Source organism: Sciurus vulgaris (genome assembly GCF_902686455.1).
Source record: "Sciurus vulgaris genome assembly, chromosome: 10".
Lineage (NCBI taxonomy): Eukaryota > Metazoa > Chordata > Mammalia > Rodentia > Sciuridae > Sciurus > Sciurus vulgaris.
The window spans coordinates 87,497,156-87,507,491 of NC_136470.1; positions in this window are offsets into that span (position 1 = coordinate 87,497,156).

Here is a 10,336-nt window from a genome sequence, read left to right on the forward strand (position 1 = left end):
ACTCGAATCGTTATTCTCTGGTGTATAATGTTTTCATGATTTTCCCTTTATGGTTTTTGGCAATTGGACTATGATGTTTCTAGGTTACCCTGCTTGGATTTCACTTTCTTTCATTTGTAAATTTCTGTCTGACTAACATGAATGTCTCTCAATTTGAGATGGGGTTACATCCCAATCAGTTGAAAACATTGCGCGCTAAAGTGAATTCAACATATCTAACATGCCTAACATCATAGCTTAGCAACATGGCACACTAGACTATCAGTTGTTTATACTCATGATTGTGTAGCTGATCGGAGTTGGGTCTTGCTGCCTCTTCCCAGTATGTTTTTTTTTTCTTAGTTTCACTCTTTCTTAAAAATTCATTCTTTTTAGAAATAAATGACAGTAGAGTGTATTTTAGCATATTATACATACATGGAGTATAACATATTCTAATTATATTCCTATCTTGTGGTTGTACATGATGCAGAGTTACTGTGGTCATGTATTCAAGGATAAGAAAGTTATGTCCAATTAATTCTACTGACCTTCCAATTCCAATTCCTCCTCTCTTCCCTTCATTCCCTTTGTCTAATCCAAAGTATTCTATTCTTCCTCTCCCTACCCTCCACATATCAGAGAGAACATTTGCCATTTGGTTTTGGGGGACTGGTTTATTTCATTTAGCATGGTATTCTCCAATTTCATCCATTTACCTGCAAATGCCATAATTTCATTCTTTATAGCTGAGTAATATTCCATTGTGTATTTATACCACAATTTCTTTATCCTTTCTTGTGTTGAAAGACACCTAGGTTGGTTCCATAGCTTGGCTATTGTGAGTTGAGCAGCTATAAACATTGTTGTGGTTGCATCATTGCAGTATGTTGATTTTAAGTCCTTTGGGTATAAACCAAGGAGTGGAATAACTGGATTAGATGGTGGCTCCATTCCAACTTTTCTGAGGAATCTCCATACTGCTTACCAGAGTGGTTGTACCAATCTGCAGTCACAACAACAATGTATGAGTGTATCTTTTTCCCCACATCCTTGTCAAAACTTTTTATTGCTTGTATTTTTTTGTTGCTTGTATTCTTGATAATTGCCATTCTGACTGAAGTGAGATGAAATTTTAAAGCAGTTTCGATTTGCATTTCTCTAATTGCAGGAGATGATAAACATTTTTTCATATATTTGTTGATTGATTGTATTTCTTTTGTGAGAAGTCTGTTCAGTTCCTTAGTGCATTTATTGATTGGGTTCTTTGTTTTTTTGGTGCTAAGTTTTTTTGAGTTCTTTATATATCCTGGAGATTAGTGCTCTGTCTGAGGTGCATGTGGTAAAGATTTTTTCCCATTCTGTTGGCTCTCTTCAAGATATCAATTGTTTCCTTTGCTAAGAAGAAGTTTTTCGGTTTGAATCCATCCCATTTATTGATTCTTAATTTTACTTCTTGAGCTTTAGGAGTCTTGAGGAAGTTGGTTCCTAAGCCAACATGATGGAGAGTTGACTGCCCAGAATCTTCAGAGTGAATTGTAGAGCATATCCTCAGCCCAGGAGTAGATGAAAATCAAGGTTTGGTTTCTATTGAAGGAGTATCAGTTTTACACCATCACAAAATTGAACAAAAAAAGATGTTTAAATCAAACTATCAGAGTTTGGGACCTTCAGTATAGGAAAGTTTTTATTATTGTTTCCTAAATTATTCAGGGAATAAGGAAAGAAAGTACGTATTCTTTTTCTTTTGATAACACATATATTGTTTTTTTTTGGTTTTTTTTTTTTTTTTTTTTTTTTTGTGCTGGGGATTGAACCCAGGGCCTTCTGCTTGCCAGGCAAGCACTCTACCAGCTGAGCTATATCCCCAGCCCCTATATTGGACTTTTAATATTGTTTCACAAGTCCCTGGAGCTGTTTATTTTTTCAGTATTTTTCTCTTTGTTCTTCAGATTGGATGATTTTCAAACTTTCTGGGTTCTCTTTCATCTACCTTCTGCTGTTAGTACTATCCAGAGAAATTTTCATTTCAGATGTTACGTTTAAGTTCTAGAATTTCTATTTTTCAAAATAGTCTCCATGTCTCCAAAGATTCTTTATCTTTTCATTTATTATGAGCTTATTTTCCTTTATATCTTCGAACATGGATATAATAGCTTTAGCTTTTAAATCCTTATCTTCTAATTTCAAGTGTTCAGTGTGCCCATTGTTTTTCTCTGTTGATTGTCTTTTCTCAGGAAAATGGATCATGTTTTCATGAATCATCTGACTGTATTCTGGACCTTGTAAATCCTTATTGTAGAGATTCTGGATTCTGTTACATTCTCAGAAGAACATGCATCAATTTTAAAACAGGCAATTAATTTGATTGAACTTTGAATTTGAACTTGAACTGGAAACCCTATCCCTTTGTTGGCAGCTCAAATGTCAATTCTTTTGTTCTTAGCTCAAATCTGTCTCATACCTGGCTGGCTCAGGGGTCAACCAGATTTTTGGAAAGAGTTTAGATACAGAATTGATAGCCTTCCTTCTTTGCCTCTTTCTAGGATTCTACTTTCCCTCCTCTAGTATAGGGGATTCCCTGAATTTTGTCCTGGGATTTTTTTTTTTTTTTTAAGTTATAGATGGACACATACCTCTATTTTATTTATTTATTTTTATGTGGTGCTGAGGATCAAACCCAGTGTCTCACAAGTACTGATTGAGTATTCTGCTGTTGAGCCACAACCCCAGCCCTATCCTGGGATGCTTTTGACCAGAAAGATGACAAGTCTTTTCTCTGTTTTAGTACCACATGCAGAGCTGACTATAGCCTGTCTTCAGGGAAGAAGCTCCATAAATGGATAACTTACCTTGTGAAGTTTTTTTTTTTTTTTCTCCTGACTGTTGACTCCTTTCCAGGATATACCTGCGTTTGCTTAATCTCTTTAGGCTTTGGGCTTTTGTACTTCATTCGGAATTTAGTAATCTGTGTGAGGACTGTGTCTGTAGGAGCTGTTCAGTCATGCAGTCAAACGTCTTTTCTTGTTTTGAAGCATGCTTAGAATGAATTTTCAGAGTTTGGATTTATTAAAAAAAAAAAAGATTTAAAATTTTGTCTCATGGTATGCTTGCTCATAGATATTTTATTAAACATTAATGACTATTTAGAGAATTAATCTCATGCCAATCTATTTGCTTATATCTCATTTTATTGTTTTGATTGAAATGTTTCTTTTATCTTTTGTATTCTCTTTGATTTTTTCCTCTCCTTCCATTAATTCAGTTCCTTGTGGTTTTATTTAGTATGTTTGTTTTGGGTATGGCTTCATATTTTTTAAAAAATTTTAAAGGTGAAGGATCGACCATGAGAGAAAATGTTGCTGAGTTCCTATTCTAAATAAGTAGATATCCTAGGATGCTGGACTATAGGAGAGAATATGTTGTAGCAATTGAAAACAAAAGTGCAAAGGAATATTTAATGGTTTAGAAAATTGTTCATGGTACACCAGAAAATATAGTTGATTAAAGGACAGCATGTACAGCTTAGTAGTAGAGTGCCTTGTTTAGCATGTTTGGTCCCCAACACTGCAAAAATAAAATAAATAAAACTAAAAATACAAAGAGTTCTACCAGGGGGCTGGGACTATAGCTCAGTGGCAGAGTGCTTGCTTAGTATGTGCGGGGCACTGAGTTTGATCCTTGGCACCACATAAAACAAAACAAATAAAATAAAGGCATGCTGTCCATCTACAACCACGAAAGATTTAAAAAAAAAAAAAAGAGTCCTACCAGGACACAACACAGTGATAATAATATTCTTGACTAGGTGTAATGGTTGAGAGTGAACCAGCTAAGATTTTATACTATTAGCACTAAGAGCACAGACAGAAAAAAAAAAGAAAATGTAGTTAATTAAAAGAAATATGATCTCATTCTTGTGAAGCAGAAAAATGGCAGGGGACTGTGAATTGGGATCAGTGTTTGGCCTCCAAGGGTGCAGTTCACAGACTGATCCGCAGCTCCCCCGAGCTCACGCAGGGGTGCTCACAGAGACTGGGTCTCGGGGCCTTCCCACTCCAATCTTCAGGGTTTCTGAGTTTGGAATCTTCTACTCTTTACATCTGTGTCTTTACCGTGGCCTCATGATGGACAGAAAGTGTTTCCGTGCCCCAAAACATAAAAGTACTTTCTTCTGAGTTCCAGAGATCAGGGTATTTCATCTGTGTTCTTCATTGTTCAACCCCTACCCTTGGCCTGGCTCATAGCTAGTGTCTTTCCCAACTCTAGACTTTAGAGATTTGGGGTTTGTGTTCCTTTTTTATTTTTTCTCAGAATGACATGCACTCCTTATGTAAATATTTCCCTCCTCACTGGAGACTAGCTCTCATTCCATGTGACAAGGCAGGTTACATTAAATAAAAGGTTTGTTATATTCTGTTCCCAGATGTTGAATACCTATAGATTCAAGAACACTTGAATAAACAAATTTGAACTTGTGTTGATATACTGAGATTCAGTTCTGTTACTTAATACAAACATATTTGTGTTTTATATCAATCAACCATAATAATTCTATAGAAAAATAAAACAACCCACTTCGACATAAAATCATAGTCATATAGTTTTTACTATGTATCTTCAAGTTGGCAGATGCCTTAAGCTGCAGTTAGATAAGCTTATGCTTTAAACCACAGGATGGGTCCATGTCTGCTCCACATACTTCTCATTTCCCTTGGACCAGAGGTTACCAAAACATGTTATTCTCATGGCAAAGGACAAGAGAAAAGATCCAATTTTGCTAGTCCACTTTAAGTCTTTCCTTTCATTATATTCACCCTCAATCCATTGACCAAAGCAAAACCACATGGCAAAGCCAAAATCAAAGTGCATGGAATACATTCTGTTCGTCAGGAGGACATAGCATGTAGGATTGATAATTCAATCTACCATACTTAGAATGTCACATTTGTATTCCTTCTACATATTTTTTAAGTACTATTTCAGAAGCTGTTAGAGAACAGGCTTTCTACTCCAGTCAGAATGGCAGCCATCAAGAATATGAATAATAATAAGTGTGGAGAGGATGTGGAGAAAAAAGAACAATTTACACTGTTGGCGGGATTCTAAATTAGTGCAACCACTATGGAAGTCAGTATGGAGGTTCCTCCAAGCACTAGGAATGAATCACTGTCTGACCCAGCCATACCACTCCCAGGTATTCATCCTAAAGAATCAAAGTCATCATACTATAATAGTACATGCATACCACGTTTACATCTGCACACTTCACAATATTCAAACTGCAGAACCAGCCTAAGTGACCATCAATAGATGAATGGATAAAGAACGTGTGTTATATATACAATGGAGTTTTATGGAGCCATAAAGAAAAGCGAAATTATGTCCTTTGAAGGAAAATGTTTGGAACTTGAGAACATTATGATAAGTGAAATAAGCCAAACTCAGAAGGTATATTTTCTTTCAATTTTGGGAGCTAGAGTGGAAAAAGGAAAAGAAAGGAGGAGGATGGGAATCTCACTAAAATTGAAGGAAGGTCAGTAGAGGAAAGGGACAGGAGGTGGTGGGAGGAGGAGAGGTAAAAAGGAAATGCTGGGGAATGATAGTGGCCAAATTATATCAAATTGTGTGTATGTATTCGTATGTGACAGCACATTCCACCATTACGTTCAACTATAATGCAACAGTAAAAAATGTGGGGAAAAGAGAGAACAGGCTTTATAATCAAATGCACTTGAATTTATATCTTTCCTTCAACATTTTGCTGGTCATAAGAACTTGGGCAAATTATCTCACCTGGGTCATTGTTATGGTTTGGATATGAGATGTCCCCCACAAGCTCACATGTGAGACAATGCACGAAGGTTTAGAGGAGAAATGATTAGATTATGAGAACTCAATCATTGAGTTAAGGCTCAATTCCCCATCAGGGGATTAACTGAGTGGTAACTGAAGATAGTTGCTGGGTGGCTGGATGAGGTGGGCATTGGGAACGTGCCTTTGGGATACATATTTTGTTATCCAGTGAGTGGAGTCTCTCTCTGCTACCTGATCATCTTGTGAGCTGTTTCCCTCTGTCACACTCTACTGCCATGATATTCTGCCTCACCTCAAGCCCTGAGAAATGGAGCCAGCTGTCCCTGAACTGAGACCTCTGAAACCATGAGCCCCCAAATAAACTTTTCCTCCTCTAAATTGTTCTTGTAGGGTCTTTTAGCCACAACAGTGAAAAAGCTGACTCACACAGTCATGGTTCCCCATAAGTCATCTATAATTTCATCACTCAGATGAAATATAAATATTATATTTATATAAATATAAAATATTTTGATGTGTTTTTTTCTAAGTTTCTCTTAATTTCTCCCACAAATTTGGAATAATAAAATTTAAAAACTCCAACTTCAATGTTTACTATCCCCAGATAGTAAACATTTCTTTTTTTTTTTTTTCCTACTCCCTTCCCCAATTCTTGTCAGAGTACAGGCTTAAGGAAAGGGACGGTCTCTGGCTGTGCTCATGTCAGAATCACATGGAGACCTTGGTAAAAATAAAGATTTTGAAGGCCTCTAGACTGACAAAGACAGAATCCCTGGAGCTAATCCTCTGGAATGAGGCCCTCCACCCTCAGGATGGGCTGATTCTCATGGTCAATTGTCACCCTATAGAAAACAGAACCACTATCACTTTCCATCCCTACCCTCCATCCTAGACACCCAGAGAGGTTATCCAAATATTTTTAACTGATACCAGTTTCAGAGAAAATCATAGTTCTTAGCTGCTGCATAATTTTTATCATATGGATACAACAATCTACTTTCCCTTTGCTGGGTATTCAGGTTGTTTCCAATTTGTCACACAAATAATGTTGCAGTAAACATGGCCCATACATCTTTGACCACATTTTGGATTATGGTCACATGTCACTTAATATTGGGTATATCCTGAGAAATTTATTGTGAGGTAATTTTGTCATCGTGGGAACACCATAGAGTGTACTTGCCCAAACTAAATGGCTACAGTGTCACTAGGCAATAGAACCTTGTGGGACCACTGTCGAATATATAGTCCATTATGGACTGAAATGCCACTATGCAGTATATGACTGTATTTCTAATGGAAAGATTCCTAGATGGGTGGTCACTGCACTGGAGGGCATAAACATTTTTAAGGCTCTTGATAAGTATTATATTGCCAAATTGCTTAACAGAAAGATCCTATCAATCTACTCTGCTGCTAGTGTACCCTTTAAAGGTTATTGTTAATGCTTCCGGTGGCAACTCCAAAATGATCATTTGAGAGAACTAATAAAGGGGCTGGGAGTGGTTCAGAGGTAGAGCACTTGCTTAGCTGGATTCAATCCCCAGTGCTGGGGTGAAGGTGACAATGTGAAACTTCTATAAAATAAAATAGAACAGAATACAGCTTAATACACATTTCTTTTAAAATTTGTGCAATAACATTTTGTACATGCAAAATGATCTAATTTTTATTACACATGCTCATATGATGTCCTAGAGCATAATGCTTATAGAAACCAAACTACAAATGGTCAGTGTGGGAGCCTTCAAATAATCTTCAGAGAGTCCCAGGTAAACAAAATCTGAATGATAAGTAGAAAAGAAAAAAAAAAAAAAAAGAGTAGGAAATAAGTCAGAATTTGTTGATCTAATTATCAGGAGAGAGAGAGAGGAGGAAAAAAAAAACAAAACAAAAAAAAAAAAAAAAAACGAGCTAAAGCCAGAAAATGATATAAAGACAATAACAATATGGAGGAACTTAAGAAACAAATTGAGGGAAATGGTATTAGAGGGGAAATACCTGGTGTTCTAATCAAAATAATGGAAATGGAGGTGACCCTAGGAGCCTCAAATCAACCTTTAAATCGTCGCTGAAGTGAACAGGATGCAAACACGGAGAAGGAAGCTCGCAGGGTGCTCAGAGTGCAGCCTGCAGCCCGCTCATCACGGCAACCGGGCAGCAGCTAGGCTGGCCTCTTCATCTGGTCTGAAGCCCTACCAAGCCCTCTGCTGACTCACAAAAGAGTGTGCATTTCTAAGGTCCTCTGTGCCTCCGGGGCGGCCAGCCTTTCGGAGGCTCTTTTCCCCAATGCGTCCATATGGCTCCTCCTCCTCCTTCAAGGAACCCCCACTCATACAGAACATCTCTGTGTGGAAGGCTGCTAAGAGGGAAGGGTCATGGGGAAGGGTCAATCTGTCCGTTATGCCACAAACCACTTAAAATTACATTTATGCTTCTTGTTCTTTTGATCATTCCCTACCAGCAGTTTCTGACTGGCCTAAAGGCCAAGCAGGGCCCTTATTTCAACAATGCCCCAGCCTCCCCCACTCCCCTCCTCACTCCTCCACCCTGCAGGGAGCACCTTCTTATACCCCAACCCCCAAGAAAAATTAATTTCCTGCTTCTGCAAATGCAGCCTTTGGCTCTTTTTGGTTGCCTGAGCCCTAGCCAGCCCTCATGCCCTAGGGGTTTATCATGGTATTTCCTGAAACAAAGACAGTTACTTTTCCCAGGGAAAACTCTGCTAATAGATCTTACCACTGAAAGACACTCCCCAAAGGTGATCAGATTCCGTCTGCCCTGCCTGTGGCAAGTGGCTGAGACTCAGATATTAAGTTCAAGCTCATAGGGTGAAGAAGTGGTAAGGACCAGAATCCAGGTCCTCTATTGCTAAAGTGGAGCTGCTCTTTCTTATTCAGAGTGCACAACCACCGAGCAACATATCCAGTCTTCTTTAGTTTATGTTTCGTTTTGAGAAAGGGTCTGAGTTGCCCTGCTGGCCTCAGGTTTTCAAATTCCCTCGGCCTCCGGAGTTGCTAGGGTCACAGGCACGCGCCACTACTCCCAGCACCGTTCTTTGTTTCTGATATGAGTTAATAACTGATCTCAGAGAGCCTACTTGGGTCTGTTATCAAAAGCAGCATCTTTGTCATCATTCTTCGTCCCTTTCAGTTTTTGGCAATAATTTCTAGGAGTAACTGAGTTGGCCAATTCAAAATTCCTTATTGCCGGATTAAAAGAGAACTGCCAAACTGAATACTATCAGACTTTGTAGATATAGAAATCGCCCATCTCTGTCTCCTTTCCCTTCCCTTCTCTCAGAAAAGTCAGACCAGATAGAGTTTAAACAGAATTGGGAATAACACTAATTTTACAACTAAATCATATTTTCTACTGGCTTCCAAATTTGCCTGTAAGATAAATAACATTTAAGAAAGCAAAAAGGTTTTATAAACTAGTCTTAAAAAAAAAATTCAAGGCTGTAAACAGTCATGGTGGTGTGTGCCTATAATTTCAGTGACTCTGGACACAGGCAGGAGGATCACAAGTACAAGGTCAGCTGAGACAAATTGGTGAGACCCTGTTTCAAATTACAAAGTAAAAAGGGCTGGGGTTGTAGCTCTGGGGTAGAGCACTCCTGGGTTCCATCCCTAGTAATACAAGCAACAAACCAAAAAACCAAACCAAAACAAAAGCAACAACAACAAACAAAAAAACAAAGTAAGCCACAAAGTACAGTTATTCCACCGAACTAAAACCAAATCGATATATTTTATCAAGATGTAGAAATGCTACCTGCTCAGACTGGAACATTATTAAAAAAATACTTGCTGGTGCCCTTTCATGGTTAGTCTCTGAGTCTAACTGAAGACCAGGACAAATTTTCCTTTAGAATGCACTGCAGGAATGAGGGAGCTGAAGGTTTACTTCCTTAACCCGGCAAGGCTGCTAAGAGCTTTTAATTGTTCTTTTTAAAATAGCAAAAAACTTCACACTCATACACACACACAAATGCCTATGACCACTGCATGTATGCTATTTAAAATGGTCTATTTGAATAATGGCAAACTTCTGACAAAAACAATCTTTTAAAAAAAATTTTTTTTAGTTGTAGATGGACACAATATCTTTATTCATTTATTTTTATGTGGTGCTAAGGATCAACCCCAGGGCCTCACACATGCTAGGCAAGTACTTTACCACTCAGCCACAACTCCAGCCCCTGACAAGAACAATCTTAAATTTTACATAGTACTCATTTAGTTGTTCTTTTTGACAATAAGTAGCTAATCAAATCAGCTATTTTTGAGATCACTTCTGGTGTGATTGCTAAAAATGTCTTTCATATAAAGGATTTTAAAAGACTATTATCCAGGAGGAGATACATCCGATTAGTCTAATATTAAAAAAAAAAAAAAAAAAAAAAAAGAACGAACAATCCACCAGGGGTACCTGGGATATAAACAGGGATAGACTTCTATTAAAAGTGGAATTTAGCTAGCCATGGTGGCACTGACTTGGGAGTCTGAGGCAGGAGAATGGAAAGTTCAAGGCCACC